Source organism: Polypterus senegalus, unplaced genomic scaffold (assembly GCF_016835505.1).
Source record: "Polypterus senegalus isolate Bchr_013 unplaced genomic scaffold, ASM1683550v1 scaffold_3153, whole genome shotgun sequence".
Taxonomy (NCBI): domain Eukaryota; kingdom Metazoa; phylum Chordata; class Cladistia; order Polypteriformes; family Polypteridae; genus Polypterus; species Polypterus senegalus.
Window position 1 is genome coordinate 5,094 of NW_024380462.1, and position 19,907 is coordinate 25,000.

The 19,907-nt window shown below is 38.4% G+C and overlaps 1 long non-coding RNA gene across 1 annotated transcript; it reads left to right on the plus strand.

Annotated features, from left to right (window-relative positions):
- The first annotated feature begins 17,841 nt into the window (after positions 1-17,841).
- On the plus strand, positions 17,842-19,756 carry LOC120520211. Its single transcript, XR_005631788.1, has 2 exons — positions 17,842-17,910; positions 19,667-19,756. It is a non-coding gene; the product is annotated as an uncharacterized LOC120520211 (long non-coding RNA).
- Positions 19,757-19,907: the final 151 nt, after the last annotated feature.

The window sequence follows — 19,907 nt, forward strand, 5'->3', positions numbered from 1 at the left end:
ACTTCTAGCAACTGGTCTCCTCAATTTCCAGACATTTACAGACTGTTGTTAAAAGAAGGGGGAATGCTACACAGTGGTAAACATGGCCCTGTCCCAACTTTTTTGAGACTTTTTTGCTGCCATCAAATTCAAAATGACCTTATTCTTTTCTTAAAATGGTATGTTTTCTCAATTTAAACATTTGATATATTTTCTAAGTCATATTTTGAATAACATGGGTTTATGAGATTTGAAAATCATTGCGCTCTTTTTTTATTTACATTTTACACAGCATCCCAAATTTTTTGGAATAAGGGTTGTAGATAGAAATATATTGCCAAAGGTATCGGGACACCTGCCTTTACACACACTTCCGCACACATGAACTTTAATGACATCCCATTCTTAATACATGGGCTTTAATATGGAGTTGGCTCACCCTTTGCAGCTATAACAGCTTCAACTGTTATGGGAAGGCTTTTCACAAGGTGTAGGAGTGTGGTTATGGTAATTTTTGACCATTCTTCCAGGAGAGCATTTGTAAGGTCAGGTACTGATTTTGGACGAGAAAGCCTAATTCATCCCAAAGGTGTTCTAACGGGTTGAGTTCAGGGCTCTGTGGAGGCCAGTCAAGTTTCTCCCCACCAGCTCATCCATTTCTTTATAGACCTTACTTTGTGCACTGGTACGCAGTCATGTTGGAACAGGAAGGGGCCAACCCCAAACTTTTCCCAGAACGTTAGGAGCATGAAGTTGTCCAAAATGCCTTTGTATGCTGAAGCATTAAGAGTTCCTTTCACTGGAACTAAGGGGCCAAGCCCAACCCCTGACAAACAACCCCACACCATAATCCTCCCTCCACCAATCTTTACACTTGGCACAATGCAGTCAGGAAGGTACAAACAACAAGAATTATCTATAAGTAAATTAGCAAAGTCTAAGAAAATACTTCCAACACACACATTTACATAGGTGTAAGCTTCTTCGTCATATGGCATCTTATTACTCAAATATTTCCAGTTGTGAATACAATTAATGTGCTTGGTAACTAAATAAATTGCACCAATGTACAGCTAGCAAGGGGTTACGTGAAAAAAATGTGCAGAGTGCAGTATCTGCATAAGTGAATTGATAGACAAATTAGTCACATTTTAAATACAGCAAATAAGGAAAGTGAGGATTTAAAATAAAAGGTTATAAAGCACTTGAATTAGGACTGCAGTGGGACATACATGTTTTCTGTTCTCCCGATCTTTACACAGTATACAGTGTATTTGTATTTATGGTTTAAATTCACATAAAGTACAACAATGTGTTCCTGAAGTACATGCTATAGTTGTTGACAAGGAGGATATTACCCGGCTGTTGTGTATCAGAAGTAGCTGAATAAAATGGTAAAAGGTCAGCTTTTATTAGAAAGGCAGTGACTTTAGCTTTTCAACAGGTGCACTACATCATTATGGTATGAAACTCCTCCGAATGGTGGCAGGGTGCCAGGTCCTTCTGCACTGTTTTGTTTTAATGTGCTTGTGCACATTCACACTGCACAGTAATAAACATTGTAAGATGATCAGTGGGTTGGAACTTTCAGGAAAAGAGATAATGGTATTTACAAGTAAAAATATTTTTACATTACAGTTTCAGATGAAAGAGACAAACTATCTAGAATGCCTAGGATTAATGAAGAGTTGTGAAAGAAGCAGATCATATGTTCTGGAGGAACATGATCAGCTGGTTGATTTCAACATTTTAGTCAGGATAGGAAGGGTTTGTCATACATAATCATGTCATTGTTAAACTTCCAAAAAATGGTCTTTTTTGTATTTAATTCTTTATTAATTTGTAATACTGAGTGTCATAATAAAGATTTTGTTTTTACAAGTAAAATGAGCTGCTTTATGACAGTAAAGTACAACATTCTGGACTGAACTATATGTGTTGCAGAAAAGATCTTTGAGACCTGTCTACCCTTCATTAAAAACATCTTTATTAGGCATTGCTTCTGCAAATCCTACAGCATTGTGGAGGACTGCTCCCACCCTTTCCACAGTCTTTTTTCCCCACATGCATCAGAAGGTACTGCAACTTCCAAACCAATTCTGCCAGGTTCTGCAGCTCCTACCCCTTGGCTGTCCAGACTTTGAACTCTTTGCTGCCCTTTTCTCCCCTCAAGATTTGCTCCTAGTAGTTTATTTGCACGCAGTACATTTGTTATTACAATTCCTAATTATTATTAGTTGCTGTTTTTATTCATTTATTACTATTTCAATGTATTAATATCTGTTCATTGCCTATTATTTATATGCTTTCTAGTGTAATATAGTTCTTTACTTGTCTTCCACTTGTCTTTTGTTTATGTATATGCTGCAATGTGGTCATTGGGATTTTATTTCGCTTTAAGGTATGCTGTCAAACTGTATATGTATGGCAGTGTTTTTCAACCGGGGTTCTTGGGAACCCAAGGGTTCCGTGAGTGTTAGCCAAGGGTTCTGCCGAAAAAGTCCTAATGATATAGGACATACTGGTGGATAATTGCACAGGGTTCCGTGAGCATGGTAAGCATTCGCGCAACGTTCCACTCCAGCGAAAAGGTTGAAAAACACTGATGTATGGTATGACAATAAAGCAACTTGACTTGGCTTGACTTGTATGTTGGTTGGACGTGCTAATTTGAATTTCACTGCACTCTGCACACATGACAGTGCTACTTACTAGGACTACTAATATAACTTGTACTACTACTACTTTATTTTCTACAGGTGGCACGGATTGGTTCCTGCCTTGTGCCCTGTGTTGGCTGGGATTGGCTCCAGCAGACCCCCGTGACCCTGTATTCGGATTCAGCGGGTTAGAAAATGGATGGATGGATGGAAGGAATTCTCTTGAGGCTCACTTTGCATATAGTATTCTAAAGTGACACTATTCAAGCATGTAATTTTTCTCCTTCACCCAGTATGAGAGATTGTGCGTGTGTGTGTGTTTGTGTTTTGGTCATCCTGTCCTCAAGTGACACAGTAATGTCATTTTAAAAGTGAACTAGGAAACTGGAGTTTTCTTTAACGTATCTTCAGTCTGGGAGGATTGCAATCAATCTGAAGACTTGATTGGGTAAATCATGGACATACCTTTATGTTTTAAATAATGCAAATACTTTATAACGAAAGGGATAGTATGTTTCTGTTACTGTGTTTAAACATTTTAATTTAATTTTAAATGACTTTGCATGCTTAAAAATTAAAAACAAGTTGAAAAGTTTCTAATGAGTAAATAGATTAATGTAAAATATCATCAAGCATCTTATTGTATTCAGTAGGTTTCATTGTCTCTTTGCTTTCTGTCTATGGTGATTGCTGCCTTGTTCCAAATTCCAAAAAGATATCCTTATTATCCTGTATTGCAACAGTTGTTTTAAGAAAAAAAATGTTGCTGAATGGTTCAGTAAATATAATTTTTCAAAGAACAGAATTTGCAGAAGGGCATTAAAGTAAAATAAGTAACAATTTGCAGTGAGCTTTGCAGAAGTTCATAAAAGCAAAAGCATTTTACGATACAGCAGTTATTTTGCAAGGCCTTGCATATATCACCACAACCTGTCCAGGCTAAGTTGTACCTTTGCCTGACTCTACCTTTCCTCCCTTTTTTGTTCTTCCCCTTTTTAAGTTTTCTTTTATTTGTTCATTGTTTTCAGCTAAGCAGGGGCTGTGTGGGGGATTGGGGATTCCAGTTACTGCCTCTTCCTTGATCTGATAAAAGGACTGCTCAGTCCTCAAGGCCTTAGTTGTGGTATTGAGGTTCCTCCTCTAGAGTCTTATGCTTTATTTTCGCTGTCCTTTTTTACATTGCTGCTCTTGGTCTAGTCTATAGTTTTGAATTCAGACTTGGATTCAGTCTCTTGTGAATTTTGATTATTTATTATTACAGTACATTTTCTTTTTCTTTACTATTTTGATTCAGTTGCTATTTAGTTTCAATTCTCCATTCCATTGTGTTAATTTTTTCTAAGTTAGAAATATTTATTTTTGTCTTGTTAATCACTTATATTTTGTTGATGAATGCAATATTAAATAATTATTTGTTGTTATTAATAGAAGATACCCTCTCATCTGTTTTACAATAAAATTAAACTCACTTTGCAGTCTTTTCTTTGCTAGATGATCTTAAGTATTGCATTAACTGTTATGTAAAAATATTTCAAGAGAGAAATTAATGGCCCAAATTAGTGGGCAGCATTGATTGGCAAAATTGGCCAAAGCAGTTTTCATGGTGAAATTGCTGGGTTTGCCGGTGACTTTGTTTGACTAAAAAAACTGTGTTGTCTTGGCCAGCTCAGGTGAAGCTTTTTTTCCTAGTGCTGGTGTTTCCAGCATGAAATTACTGAGCTATATTTGCCATGTTGGATGGAGATGTCACTACCAGATCTGCACCCATTTGTATTGCACATATGCAGAACTTTTACACATATTTACTGTAAGTGTACTCCACCTCACACATTATGGCACATTATGACACTGCCCAATCTGCTTCACATATGCGTGCCAAGAATAAGTTATGCTATATATACATGCATGTGTAATGTCACTACCTGATCAGTACTCCTGCCATATTTGCACCCAGCATGCACTTAAAAAAAAAAACAAACTTAAGTATCTTTATTTTATGCGTACGGTATCTAACTATAAAATACTTCATTGTTCTACATCATTATATTTTATGTTGTGTCTTCACTAATGGATTAAGCATGCTATGCTTCCTCGTGGTGTACAGTATCATTATTTTCAGTTTTACGTCATATTTTCCTCTTTTATTAGAGACTTCCTGACATATTCATTTAGACAGTTTTCTTTCTTTAATAATGTAAGGTCAAAAAATATCTGTTGTAATGTTTTACATTTGCATGTGGAGAAAAAGAAGACTCGTTGTTTGTTGGGTGCACTCAAGTAATCAGTGCTGCTGAGTGCTTAGATTTTATCATCTGGAATTTTAATAATGCTGTTGATGGCACTTAGACTGGAGTTTTATCACAAGTGGAGTTTTATCGCAGTTTGTTATTATTACTTTTAAATGCCATTCCAATTGCTCATGGCTGAAATTAGACATTTAAATATAAACACTGTAAAATATAGGTATAAATTTAGCTTGTAATAGAAAGGGGTTACAGCCCTTCGATAAAATAAAAATATATTGAAAAAAAGCCAATAAAAGAGCAATAATGAATTTTTAGACTTCAGCTACTGTTGACACTGCAGGATTACAAGGTCACGTACAAGAAAAACAAGTTAGAAAATGGACGCGTGGTGTAACATTTAGGTGCGTTTGAGGACCATGCAGGCACTGCAGTCCCCAGTGGGCTAAGTTCAGTAGATGGGTTCAAGAACCTTCTCAGTCCATTTCAGCGTTTCAGGGGCCAAAGGTTATCTCACCAGGATTGGGCAAAAGGCTGAAAACAGGCCCAGACAGACTAATCCATCAGTGGGACCACTCTCACACACACAAACACTTTACAATTGTTCATTAACATACAGTTGTTCATTAACATAACCTAAATTAACAAAAGAAAACTTGAAACTTATACCTTATTTCGTCTTTGCTTGAACTTACCTATTTTCATGAAATGGTACTTGTAAAGTTAATTTATGACAAATGTTAAGGAATATAAAGTAAAAGGCAAACATTTTTGGAGCGACTGACTATTAGGGATATCTGGTGAATGTGCCACTCTGATGTTAAATTATAGGGTGACCAGGTTTTCAGAGTCCCAAAAAAGAAGACTTGTGTAGCATGTATGCCTACACATAAAGCCTATCTCATTTGTTTAATGCCTGCTTTATCTCATCATCCTTCAGAAAGAGATCAGGGCATGGGGAAACAAAACACACTTTCACAAATGAATACATATGATTCTACACTGGTTGATGTGGAAACACAAAAATGCCAGTATGCTCTTATTTTGTCTGGTTCTTGGGTTCTCGTCATGATGTTGTTCAAATTTAACATAAGTTCTTAATCAACTCCACCTGGCAGTTTTAACCACACTATTTATTATACATATATTACTTCAAACAGATGGTGGAGGGGGCAGGCTTATGGGCTTCCCTCTTGGTGCGTCATACATACTGTTCTAAATATTGTTTTGGCATATCAATGTTTTAGTAGATGGACAGCCTGTTAAAACTGGAACATTTTGGTATTCTTCAGTTATTTATTGGGCTGCACAGCCTTACCAGTGTACAGGCCGGCCATGATATCCAGGACCTATTCTTTTTTCCCAGTTGATTCTGAGGTTCGTCAGGGGTGTGTTCTTGCTCCTACTCTGTTCAATGCTCGTATGGACTGGGTGTTGTGCAAGGTCATGGGGTCCAGTGGCTGTGGGGCATCTGTTGGTGAAGAAAGATTCACGAATCTTGACTTTGCTGGCGATGCTGTGATCTTCGCAGAGTCAATGGAGGCTGTGATCGGGGCACTCGAGAGACTGAGCGAGGAGTCTGAGTGTCTGGGCTTGCGAGTGTCCTGGATAAAAAACAAGATCCCGGCCTTTAATGACCTCTTGGGCACAGCCATCAGCAGTGAATCTGTCTGTGGAGAGAGTGTCGACCTTGTCGAGAGGTTTACTTACCTTGGCAGTGACTCTTCCTATGAAGTCAGTAGACGGTTAGTGAGAGCATGGGGGGGTCATGAGGGCACTGGAAAGGGGTGTGTGGCGCTATCTATGCAAAAGGATAAAGGTCCAAGTCTTTAGAGTCCTGGTACTACCTGTCTTGCTATATGGTTGCGAGACATGGACACTATCCAGTGACCTGCAATGAAGACTGGACTCCTTTGGTACTGTGTCTCTCCGTAAAATCCTTGGGTACCGTTGGTTTGACTTTGTGTCGAATGAGTGGTTGCTCATGGAGTCCCGAATGAGGCACATTACCTGCATTGTGAGGGAGCGTCAGTTACGGCACTACGGCCATGTGGTGTGTTGCCACGAGGGTGATCTGGCTCATAAGATCTTCATTGTTGGGGACCCGAGTGGCTGGACCAGGCCAACGGGTTACCACATTACACCTAGCTGCAGCAGATAGAGGGTCATTTCTGGAGGGTGGGACTGAACCGCATGTCTGTCTGGGGGAGTTGACTTGATTTGATAGCCTTAAATCAGGACTGTTTCTGTTACTGTGACATCTAGTCCTCCTAGCAAAATGAGTGAAATAGTGAACCATTGTAATGGTGCTGTAAGGTTGGTTTAGTGTAATGTTAATATGGATTAAATGTTTATTTACTCTTGTGCAAAACAGCACAAGGTATTTCATTCATATCTACATAAACTTTTGTTTTTCTTTGATTCCATTTTATACTTTTACGGTTAGGAAATCATTTAACGTGCTTGTTATAACTTAACACATCAGAAGAACTGTGGTGCTGATGCACTAGTTATTTTCTGCTTGTGCTCGAACTGCTGAAAAAAACTTCATAAAGCAAAAACAATTTGCTGATACAGCAGTTTCAGGGTGCTTAATTAACTTATACTGGGGATCTGTTTGCCGTCAGCAGCAGCTATCATAGGTGAAAAAGAGGAAAATATACAAAGTATACAAGATTATGTCACTGCTGTCAAGGTAAATTTGAAAGAGTGAAGAAATTCATAGTCGAAGTCACACAGAATGTTTCTTCGTTTTAAGACAGATGAGTTTGCAGATTCGCCAATGTTTTTCAATAGGCGGTTTTGAGATGTTAAAATTGTGTACAAGTGCAATCATTTCAAGATAAGTTAAGGAAAATTTAATTGCCTTGACAAATTTCCTTAAAGAATAAGTGTGCCACATTTTAACAAAATTCTTATATGGGAAGCAGAGTTGTTTCATATAGACCAACATACAGAGACAAGACTATCACAATAGGTGGTTAATGCGTTATATGTGAACGCACCAAAAAATGACAAGCAAAAAGTACATTATCACAGAAGGCAGTAAACTGTAAACATTCAATTTCACAATATGTACTTATACCACACGCCTCACTAATATCACATGCAATATATAATACGTAATATAATGTTTGCCAATTTAGATCAAAAAAAGTAAACATAACTGTCCAAGATAAATGTATAAACACATGAAAACAAAAGTTTATTGGCAGGTGATAACTTGAAGACACCACACCATCAAGTTAGTATAATGGATTACATGTCAACAGACTCTTGCACAATCTCCAGTACTTTTTTCGCACCACATAATGTCCCAAGTCCAGATGGCAAATCTAATAGCAGCTCAGTGAAGACATAACCTTCTAGATGCAGTAGATGATCATCATCTTTTTCACTCTGGTTACCCCACCAAATCTATGGGGCTGGGCTTACTAGGTGCCCGCAACAGTTTCCTCCAGTCCTCCTTGGAGAATACTCAAGCACTCCAATAATATAATACCTCCAGTGTGTAATACGCAATGCCTTGTACACCGCCCAAAGAAAGCACCCGGTGAGGATTCAAATTACAATATTGTTCTCATTTGACTTACTTGCTCATCATTTCCCAGCCTGTCATTTGGAAACAGTCATTCAGAGCCATTTCAGCCTCTAGGCTTAACTTCCTCACTATTCTGGTGGTAACAGTTTGCCATCTAATAACAGGCTTGTAGAGGGGACTCTGCAAAAATCAGCCAGGCAGTGTGGTGTAGTGGTCAAGGCTTTGGACCTCACACCCTGAGGCTGTAGATTCAAATTCAGCTACAGACACTGTGTGACCATGACCAAGTCACTCGACCTGCCTGTGCTCCAATTGGAAAAACAAAAGACATGTAACCAATTCTATCATAAATGTTGTGAGTTGCCTTGAATAAAGGTGTTAGCCAAATAAGTTGATGTCAGATTTGCCTAAAGGAGCAAGTAGATTACACTTAAAGGTGCCTTTAACATTTAAATACAGCAGATCCAGCTTGTTATTACCTCAAGTGAAAAAGTCACAAAAAGTCACAAACTGATAGAAATCTGTAATTATTTTTTCTAAATTCACATGGTTGAAGTCATCACATATTATAACTGCAGAGTCGGAGTGAGTCATCATTAAAGTGCTGGTGACAGAATGAATCATTTCCATTGCCACATCCACATTTGCAGAGGGAGGAATATAAACATTAGTAAGAATGATGTAATGAATCTGCCTGGACAAATTCCGACAGCCAGAATTTCAATATCTCTTTATAAATTGTATTTTTAACTGTGATATGCTCCCTTTTACTCCATTCCTCATTCATGTAGATGACCAGTCTCCCTCATGTCTTTTTTCCACACTGCAACAATGTATCTGTCTGCTTGAACAAAATGAAATCTGTCTAGCATTAAAACACCGTTAGGTATGTGGTTAGGTATATGGTTTATGCCAGCTCTCCATACAGCACAAAATGCCACTACACTTGTATGCTCCATGGTGTGCTGTAATCTCCTATTTTATTTGACAGTGATTGAGCATTTCCCATTACAACAGATGGTAGACCAGTTATAAAAACTTTTTGCTTTACTTTTACTCTTGCGCTGGCACACTGTCGTCTTCGTCTGTAAACGGCTACTTTGGTAAAGAGCAACTGAGCTGCTGAGGTGCTTGCATTCACAGTGCAAGTAGCTGAGTAAGGGAGTATTTAATACACCCCGCTTTCATTTTCTCATTGCATCTTACTCATTCAAGTGTTGATAACATAAGGCTGCCTTTGGTTCATCTTCATAACTCCATCCAAGTTCTTCGCCAGTCTGAAATGCAGTCATAACAAGCTGGCACCCGAGTTGCGTGCAATGCAGTTCATTGGTAAATTTAAAATCCTTTTATCTGATTTCTAGTGGCTAATATGGGTGACAAGCTTTAAATTAAAGTGGCTTGGAGCCATTTTAATGTTAAATAAGACTAGTAACTAGTAAATAAGTTCAGAAAAAAAGAAAGAAAAACCGTGAAAAATATGTACCTTCTGTAAAAAGGCTGCGTCTTGCACAGTGCCCAAAACTGGGCAGATATAGTATTTGTCTATGAAGAAATTAATATTTTTCACTGAAGTATATTGGTTGTAATCCATTTCCATTATACTTTCATTGGGGAGGAACACAGTTAATGTACAAAGTTGTATGCAAACTTAATCAGAACATAGAAAAAGTAAAGCCATAAAATCAAAAGTCAATTAACAAAAATCTTGGCGGAAAATTTTAGATTGAATTAGAAGAAAAGCCCTAACATCACTGGGATAAAGGTGTTAATCTAAGCCAGCAGAGAGACAAATTTCCAGGAAAATATTCAGTGAACAGGGTTACCAGCAAACTTAGCATATTTACTCCAAAAAACACGGGCGAACTTTGCCAATCAACACTATTAAATAACAGCAAACAGACTACAAAGATAAAACTGTGCGAAACATAACAATTCATTGAAATGTTCAAATTGCATAAACACAGCATTATGAAAGAATTTATATCTTAAATGCTATAGACTACCAATCTGTTAAATCACAATGGGCACATATCCATCGTCTGATCATTTGTCATTATTATAATTTATACCTTATGTTGCTAACTTTTATAAATCAATGTACATTTTATGTATTTTATAATAATGTTATATATATATATATATATATATATATAAATGTACTAATAAAAGGCAAAGCCCTCACTGACTGACTGACTGACTGACTCACTCACTGACTCATCACTAATTCTCCAAGTTCCCGTGTAGGTAGAAGGCTGAAATTTGGCAGGTTCATTCCTTACAGCTTCCTTACAAAAGTTGGGCAGGTTTCACTTCGAAATTCTACGCGTAATGGTCATAACTGGAAGCTATTTTTATCCATTTACTGTAATGGAATTGAGCTCGAAAGCCGTGGGGGCGGAGTTTCGTGTGACATCATCACGCCTCCCACGTAATCACGTGAACTGACTGTCAACGCAGTGTGTAGAAAACCAGGAAGAGCTCCAAAAAGCACTGAAGAAAACATGCATTAAATAATTGAGAAGGCAGCGAAACAATAAGAAGCGAGCGAGTGACATATACAACCATATTCATGAGTGCTGCTACTTCGGAAACAAAGCAAGGTGTAAACCTAAAGTTTAAATTAAGTTCATAGACAGGCTGCCGCTGGGGTTTTCTTGCCCACGGGTAATGCGGGATACAAGTTTAATGAGAGGACGCAGGATATAAATGAGAGTTTTGATCACTTTGTAACTAAGTTAAAATTGCACGTGAAGGGCTGTGCTTATGCAAATTCCGAGAAACTGTGTTTGTGGGGGATTGACAGTTAAGGCGGGTGGGGGAGTCACGTCATCATCTCCCCTCCCATTCACCTCATTTCGCTTTGAGCTGAGCTCCGCAGCTAACGCACACAGTGTTACGGAAGCGACTTTGTGACGCTGCCACCAAATACTCACAGAAAAATCCACAAGTTAATACACACGCTGTCTCTACAGTTTCTCCACACTGAATCCTCCAGGCACTACTTACAAAAGGTTACATTGACAATCGTGTTACGTTATTTTTAAAATGTTTCCTTTTTTTAGCACAAGCACATCTGAGAAGCTTCGATGCATATGCTCCATAACGCGTTAAAATACCACGTATTTAATCACACTTTGCAATACAAGCAAAGGGGAAATTCTGTCAATGCATGATTTCATGGTACACCGCTTACATTGATCAGCGCTTCCCGATTCATTTTACCCTCGCACACCCTTGGTTTGAGAAGTATGAAAAAATATGAGGTTAACACAGAAAAATAGATCACCAATTGAAGCTTTATGAATAATCGATTCTTCATCAATAATTGTTTTGGTAATGCCATACTCAGTGTATTCATTAGATGAACGGTAAAAAAGTAAGAGCGAGGGGAGGGTGACTTATTGAGGCACGCAGGCAAAACCACAATAGCACGCGGGCTCGATGTAGTGCGCGTCAACTCGATCTGAATTGCGCGATCACATTCGAAAAAATATATCTTTTCAAGTTCTTTTAGTCCATATGTGTCAAACTCAAGGCCCGAGGCCACATCCGCCCGTGTAATTATATCCGCCTGCAAGATCATTTTATATATTATTGTTATTAATGGCCCGGGGATATGAAGCACTGGTAACACAATAAACTACAGATCCCACAATGCAGCGCTTCAGCTGCCTTGCCGAACACTTACCGCGTTAATCAAGTCTAGCTTATGATGCTGCAAGTTATTGCGAAGCTAGCCCACACGATGCCAAAGAGAAAAGTTGATTCTGAAAATAGAGCCTTTAAAAACCAATGGGAGGCTGAGTATATGTTTACTGACATTGCCGATAAACCCGTGTGTCTCATTTGTGGAGCTAATGTGGCTGTAATTACAGAATTTAATCTAAGACGGCACTATGAGACAAAACATCAGGATAACCTGAAAGACCTGAATGCAATGCACAAGATACAGAAAGCAGAAGAGTTAAAGAAGAATCTGACACTTCAGCAGACGTTTTTACCCGTGCAAAATCACAAAGTAATTTCAAGTAAAGCTGCTTTTATGGGTGACACAAATGCACCAGTGCAACTTGCCCCACTTTCCCTGATGCCAAGTAATGTTGAACCAAGTCGGCACAACGGTGTTCCCAAATACGCACTTTGCTGATAAACTGTGCTTTGGTGACTTTGAAGAGACAAAAAAAGAATTTTGAATTGTTTCGCAACCCATTTGCCGTCGATGTGGAAACTGCACCTGTGCAGATTCAGATGGAGGTGATTGAGCTGCAGTGTAATGGCACACTGAAGGCAAAGTACGATACTGCAGGGCCCGCACAGTTTATTCACTCCATTCCCTCAGAAATGCTCCAGCTCCGTCTACATGCAGCTCGAACCTTGTGCATGTTTGGTAGCACATATCTATCTCTGTGAGCAGCTCTTCTCAGTGATGAAGACTAACAAAACAGCACACAGGAGTCCGCCTCACTGATGAGCACCTGCAGTCCATCCTGAGAATCTCCACAACACAGAACCTCACACCAAATATAAACGAACTTGTTGCCAAAAAAAGATGCCAGGGGTCCAGCTCTGATAAAATGACATATGAGCAAAGACAACTGAATGATTTGATTTGTTATTGCTGAAAAGAACAAATTTTATTTATATTTCCAGGTTTTGTTATGCAGCAGGTTCATATTTGAATTTGTATAATTTTGACAGGATATATTTTTATGGAGAGCAAAATCTTTTGGGATATTTAAAATTTAAGTTTATTTTTTATATAAAATTACATAACAGTAAATAAATTTGAATGTTTGTTCTTTTAACGTTTACTTTATTTCTAACTTGTATAATTTAGACAGGATATATTTTTATGGAGAGCAAAATATTATAAGTTACTAGCCAACCCGCGGCGTAGCATATGCCGCATAATCAGGCCGCTTTTTAAATGATTTTTAAGCACAGAGGAAAAAATAAACATTTGAAAAATCCGTAATTTAATAAACCACCAAGAAAAGTAACATTGCAACAATGCACGCTACGAACCAACATACAATTGTCCGTGACTGAAAACCGGAGGAGCGCCGTCGCTCTTTCTCCTTCCAAAGTGAAGGACGGGGTTGAAAACGGCGCTCGTTCAGTACGCACTGCCCGCTTATGTGCCCGCCCCCAACTCCCTACCTGAGTCGCTTTTTTCTGTGTACAGTCCACACGCACCTGTGAGTCATGTTGACTGTTAATTTTCCAAACACCGCCTCAGTCGGTTTCCACGTTGATTTTTCATTGTGCTTTGCGGTTCCGGCTGCTTTTTTTATATATATATAATCCACCAAGTCACCCGACTATGGGGGGCTTTACAAAGGGCAGGGACGTAACCAGTGCAAGCGTATGACCCGCACGTACTGGGAATTTCTCGTTCGTGGGGAACAATTGGAAGCCACGGTCTCCATCACGAATGGGGTTCAACGGCCTCCCCGCGCCGGGTAGACACGTTGATCCATTCAGTGTAGCGCGTGTGCAGTACCGGACATACAAGTGCATCACAGACCTGTTAATGCTCAATCTCACGTGGCTGAAACCCACTTGTCCCTCTAAGAATTTGGATGCCGACCGCTGTTGGGTCGTGTAACTATTTAGCAGGCGGGAGTCTCGTTCGTTTTTGGAAATAACCAGCCAGATCGCTTCACCAACTAAGAACTGCCATGCACCACCACCCACAGAATCGAGAAAGAGCTATCAATTTGTCAATCCTGTCTGTGTCCGGGCCAGTTGAGGTTTCCTGCGTTGAGTCAAATGAAGCAAAAGGCTCCACACCTGGTGGTGCCCTTCCATCAATTCCTTTAAGTTTCAGCTTTGTAACCATACTCCCCCCTGAATCCAAAGACTTTGGTTACCCGGTTGGCTGCCCGCGGGTCATGGGAATGACGCCGGATCGCTTGTTGCGGGGCCTGCATTGGTGAAGCAGGTGAGACGGTCATGAAACAGAGGCACATGGCTTATTGGTTTTTAAAGACTGCTTCCTTCATTGGGTTTTAACCAATGCATGGAACGAACCAACACACAATTGTCCGTGCGGCGCTCAGGGTGGAACGGGAGGAGAGGAGAAGGACATCCACTCCGCTCCCTCCGTCATGCTAGTCTGCTGCTTTCTCGTTCAGTATACACTGCCTGCTCATGTGCCCACCTCCAACTCGTCACTCGAGTCTTTGTACAGTCCAGATGCACCTGTGACTCACATAGACTTTTCATTGCTCTGTGCGGTTTTGGCAGCCTTTCTATATATAATCCACCAAGACACCCGACCACGGTGGGAGGGGGGTGTGTACAAAGTGCAGAAGTATCTAAGAAGACGCATGTTTGTCACGGATGCGAATTGCTGTATGTAGCGTGTAAAACAGTTTGCTATAGTGCACGCGGTCGTAACCGAAAACTCATTTTTTAAAGACTGCTCATTTCATTGTGTTTTAACCTCAGTTGTAATGGAACGTTTTAAGGATCCCATGGGATACCCCTCGCAAACAGTTTTACACGCCGCATATGGCGATTCACCTCCGAGAAACATGCCTCTATTAACAGTCAACGTGGGTCGGAGCTGCATGTGACCTCTACGACAGACGAATATAAATGACGCCGGTTTTTCTGTGTCGTCGCGTCCGAGTTGGTGAGTGTGGCTCTGTGAGTTGTCGTCGTATCCAATGGTCTTGGAGTTGGTGGGCGTGGCTCCTTCCTGCGTGCGCCATAGGTGTCTCACTTGTCGGCGGCTTAGTGAATCCACGCCCCTTCCGGTGTGCTTTCAATGGTTGTCTTGCCTTAGTGAATTATATATATAGATTTAAGGTTTGAGTTGATTTATTCCGGAATAATATTCCTGTCTGTTTTTATTAATATTTATGTTCAAAAAAGTTAAGTTTTAAAAGTTTTAAAGTTTTAAAAGTTTAGTTTTAGTGTGTTCAATAAATGTTTATCCTGTTCGGCCCGCGACCTAAAGTGTGTTTTGGATTTTGGCCCCTGTGCAATTGAGTTTGACACCCTGATTTAGTCGACACAAATATCTTTGGTTGGAATGTAAGGCGAATTTACTCTTTACATTTGTATGGTGAAGAAAAATTAATGCAATGATGCCTACATTTAACTTCCATTCCTACCAAAGATATTTCTGTCGACTAAATAAAAATTCCTTCTATTTAAAATTTAAATAGGACTTGAACAGATATGCGTAATATCCACGCAGACTTGCACGTAAGAGCGGGAGTCATCCGTTTTAACAAACAGCATATTGCACTGATACGAAATAGCCTGCCCATTTAATTATTTAGGAATGGATAAATAAATTAAGATTTTGTACAAATAATGTTTTTCATTTTTCTTCCTTGATGGATTCTGCCGCCCCCAGCAACAGTTGCTCGCACCCCAAAGAGTGTATATATATATATATATATATACAGTGGTGTGAAAAACAATTTGCCCCTTCCTGATTTCTTATTCTTTTGCATGTTTGTCACACAAAATGTTTCTGATCATCAAACACATTTAACCATTAGTCAAATATAACACAAGTAAACACAAAATGCAGTTTTTAAATGATAGTTTTTATTATTTAGGGAGAAAAAAAATCCAAACCTACATGACCCTGTGTGAAAAAGTAATTGCCCCCTTGTTAAAAAATAACCTAACTGTGGTGTATCACACCTGAGTTCAATTTCCGTAGCCACCCCCAGGCCTGATTACTGCCACACCTGTTTCAATCAAGAAATCACTTAAATAGGAGCTGCCTGACACAGAGAAGTCGACCAAAAGCACCTCAAAAGCTAGGCATCATGCCAAGATCCAAAGAAATTCAGGAACAGTAACTGAGATCTATCAGTCTGGTAAAGGTTATAAAGCCATTTCCAGCGAACCACAGTGAGAGCCATTATCCACAAATGGCAAAAACATGGAACAGTTGTGAACCTTCCCAGGAGTGGCCGACCGACCAAAATTACCCCAAGAGCGCAGAGACGACTCATCCGAGAGGTCACAAAAGACCCCAGGACAACGTCTAAAGAACTGCAGGCCTCACTTGCCTCAATTACGGTCAATGTTCACGACTCCACCATAAGAAAGAGACTGGGCAAAAACAGCCTGCATGGCAGATTTCCAAGACGCAAACCACTGTTAAGCAAAAAGAACATTAGGGCTTGTCTCAATTTTGCCAAGAAACATCTCAATGATTGCCAAGAGTTTTGGGAAAATACCTTGTGGACTGATGAGTCAAAAGTTGAACTTTTTGGAAGGCAAATGTCCCGTTACATCTGGCGTAAAAGGAACACAGCATTTCAGAAAAAGAACATCATACCAACAGTAAAATATGGTGGTGGTAGTGTGATGGTCTGGGGTTGTTTTGCTGCTTCAGGACCTAGAAGGCTTGCTGTGATAGATGGAACCATGAATTCTACTGTCTACCAAAAAATCCTGAAGGAGAATGTCCGGCCAGCTGTTAGTCAACTCAAGCTGAAGCGATCGATCTTGGGTGCTGCAACAGGACAATGACCCAAAACACACCAGCAAATCCACCTCTGAATGGCTGAAGAAAAACAAAATGAAGACTTTGGAGTGGCCTAGTCAAAGTCCTGACCTGAATCCAATTGAGATGCTATGGCATGACCTTAAAAAGGCGGTTCATGCTAGAAAACCCTCAAATAAAGCTGAATTACAAAAATTCTGCAAAGATGAGTGGGCCAAAATTCCTCCAAAGTGCTGTAAAAGACTCATTGCAAGTTATTGCAAACGCTTGATTGCAGTTATTGCTGCTAAGGGTGGCCCAACCAGTTATTAGGTTCAGGGGGCAATTGCTTTTTCACACAGGGCCATGTAGGTTTGGATTTTTTTCTCCTAAATAATAAAAACCATCATTTAAAAACTGCATTTTGTGTTTACTTGTGTTATACTGTATTTGACTAATGGTTAAATGTGTTTGATGATCAGAAACATTTTTTGTGACAAACATGCAAAAGAATAAGAAATCAGGAAGGGGCAAATAGTTTTCACACCACTGTATATATATATATATATATATATATATATATATATATATATGTGTGTGTGTGTGTGTGTATATGTATATATGTAGATATGTATGTATATGTATATATATGTTTATGTATATGTATATGTGTATATGTATATATGTATGGATATGTATATATATATGTTTATATGTGTGTGTGTATATATATACGACAGCAACACTCATCACTCACAACAGTGACAAAACAATTACATTGACAATCATGTTACGTTATTTTCAAAATGTTTCCTTTTAGTGTTTCCTGCTAGTGTGTATATATATATATATATATATATGTATATACATATGTGTATATATATATATATATATAGAGAGAGAGAGAGAGAGGAAATACTTTATATAATAAAGTTGTATAACTGCTTTTTTTTCAGAGGAAAAATGTGTCTGTAACCTGCAAAGATCAATCACATGAGCTGAACAGTATACTAGACATCTGTGGTAAGAAAATTTTCTCATTATTTGTTTTTTATTTAAGTTAACTTGATATATTAAACAAATGAACAGTAACCTAAAATGTTTTAAGATCAATTTAAATTTGTTCTGTTTCATGTTGCATAGGTTTAGGCATGGTTTTCTTAAGAGTTCTTCCATGGCAACTTCCCAAGTTTTTGAAAATTTCTGACTGATATCCCAGCATAAGTCATTTACTAGGTTTTAGAATTAGAATCATAGAAAAAAATCCATATTTACACTTAAATCTCAATTTTAATTATAGATGAACGACTCCTATATGACTGATTATTACAAATGTAATGGATGTTAGGACAAATGTGATAGAAGTTAATTTGCATTTCTCCATCAGACATATGTAAATATTTGCATTTTCATGTTTTTATGCTTTTTTCTGCTTATTCTTATAATGGTTTTCAGGTTGTAGTCATATAGTGCTGATACTCTTCTGCCCCATAATGCACTTAATTCTCATTGTGTGTCTTGTGAGCATGAAAAGTAAATATTAAGGTCAATTCTATTACATTTTTACTGTAGCTATAATGTAATAAAAAATATTTAGCAATGGAGGTTTACCACACGTAATGATAACAGAACTTGTTTTGCTGTGGAACCATAGTGATGAAAGCTAGAAGAAAATCTGGCAAATACTAATACAATTTTTCTGAGAAACACGTAACATGTAAATATCCTCCCCAATATTACATTTATCTTTTTACTAAAAAAACAACCTACTTCAGTTTTAGTGTTGCAGATCCCACCCTGACAGCATTAGACACAATTATGAGCCTACAGTGGCTGAGACACCATTCCAATGCAGTGCACATACACCCACGCCAAATTACACTTGGCCCTTTTGTAATTGGCATAATAGGCTAACAAATACTCTTGGTGCAATCTGGAGTGCCTCAAATTAAGCCTAAGCAGCTGTAAGATGAACTTTTTTCTATGTATGGAAAAAGAAAAAACAGTGATTACAGAGGAGAAAGTATTCATCACATTTTAACAGTGCACACGATCAAAAGGAGTTGTACAGGTAAACTTTGTTAAAATATAAAACTATGGACAAGGGTGTATGGTAAAAGTGATTAGTATACAATTCGCTACCAGCTCAAATTACTATACGGTTTGGTGGTTTCATTACTGTGACAGTAAAAAAAACGTTTAAATATGTAAATAAAGGAACTACTGTTAAAGAACCCAAGAGATCAAGTTGGTTTTTAGTGCAGATCTGCATGTCGAAACAGACTTCGCAACACACTTCCAGATGGTAGGAGTGAGTCACAAAGAATGAGCCAATAAGCCAAATTTGATTTTGTGCAGTGCAGATAAATGATTATGAAATGTAAAATTTTTAATCAGAACACCTTTGTAAGTCAGTAACTATATTAGGATTTTTTTCATCTAAAAAATTATGTTTAGCAAGAACTCATAATGTAATCAAGTCAGCATTCTGGACATGTGGTGTGCTATATGCTGTGTAAAGAATTATTTTAGACGAGTTCTGTAACCGTATGGCTTTTCTTCATTGGGCAGGGGTGACTGCTGGTTTTCATTAAGTGTATTTGGCACATAATGTTTTAAGTGCTGATTGTTTTTACTTGTTTCAGCTTTATGTTTTTTTATATGTTTTCTTATTTAAATAAAGTGCTTTGTTTGCTTACTCCTTCGAATTTTGTATCGAATTTTGTATTTCTTATTGTAAAACTGTCACTTCTTTCTAATTATTATTTATCGTTTTCAGAAAACTGCAAAACACAATGTGATCATCTCTCAAAAGGCAAGAGTCAAAGAAAGTATTCTGTGGAAATTGAAAAAATACGGGAAAACTATGGAAAAGAGCTTCAAAATATGCAGGAAACTATGATTGCTTCTTCAATAAAGGAAAAAGAAGACCTTGTACTGGCTCACCAAAGTGAAATTGAAAGGCTGAAAGAGGAGGTTTCTGCTAAGGTAGTGTATATACCTAGCTGTTAGTGCCTTGG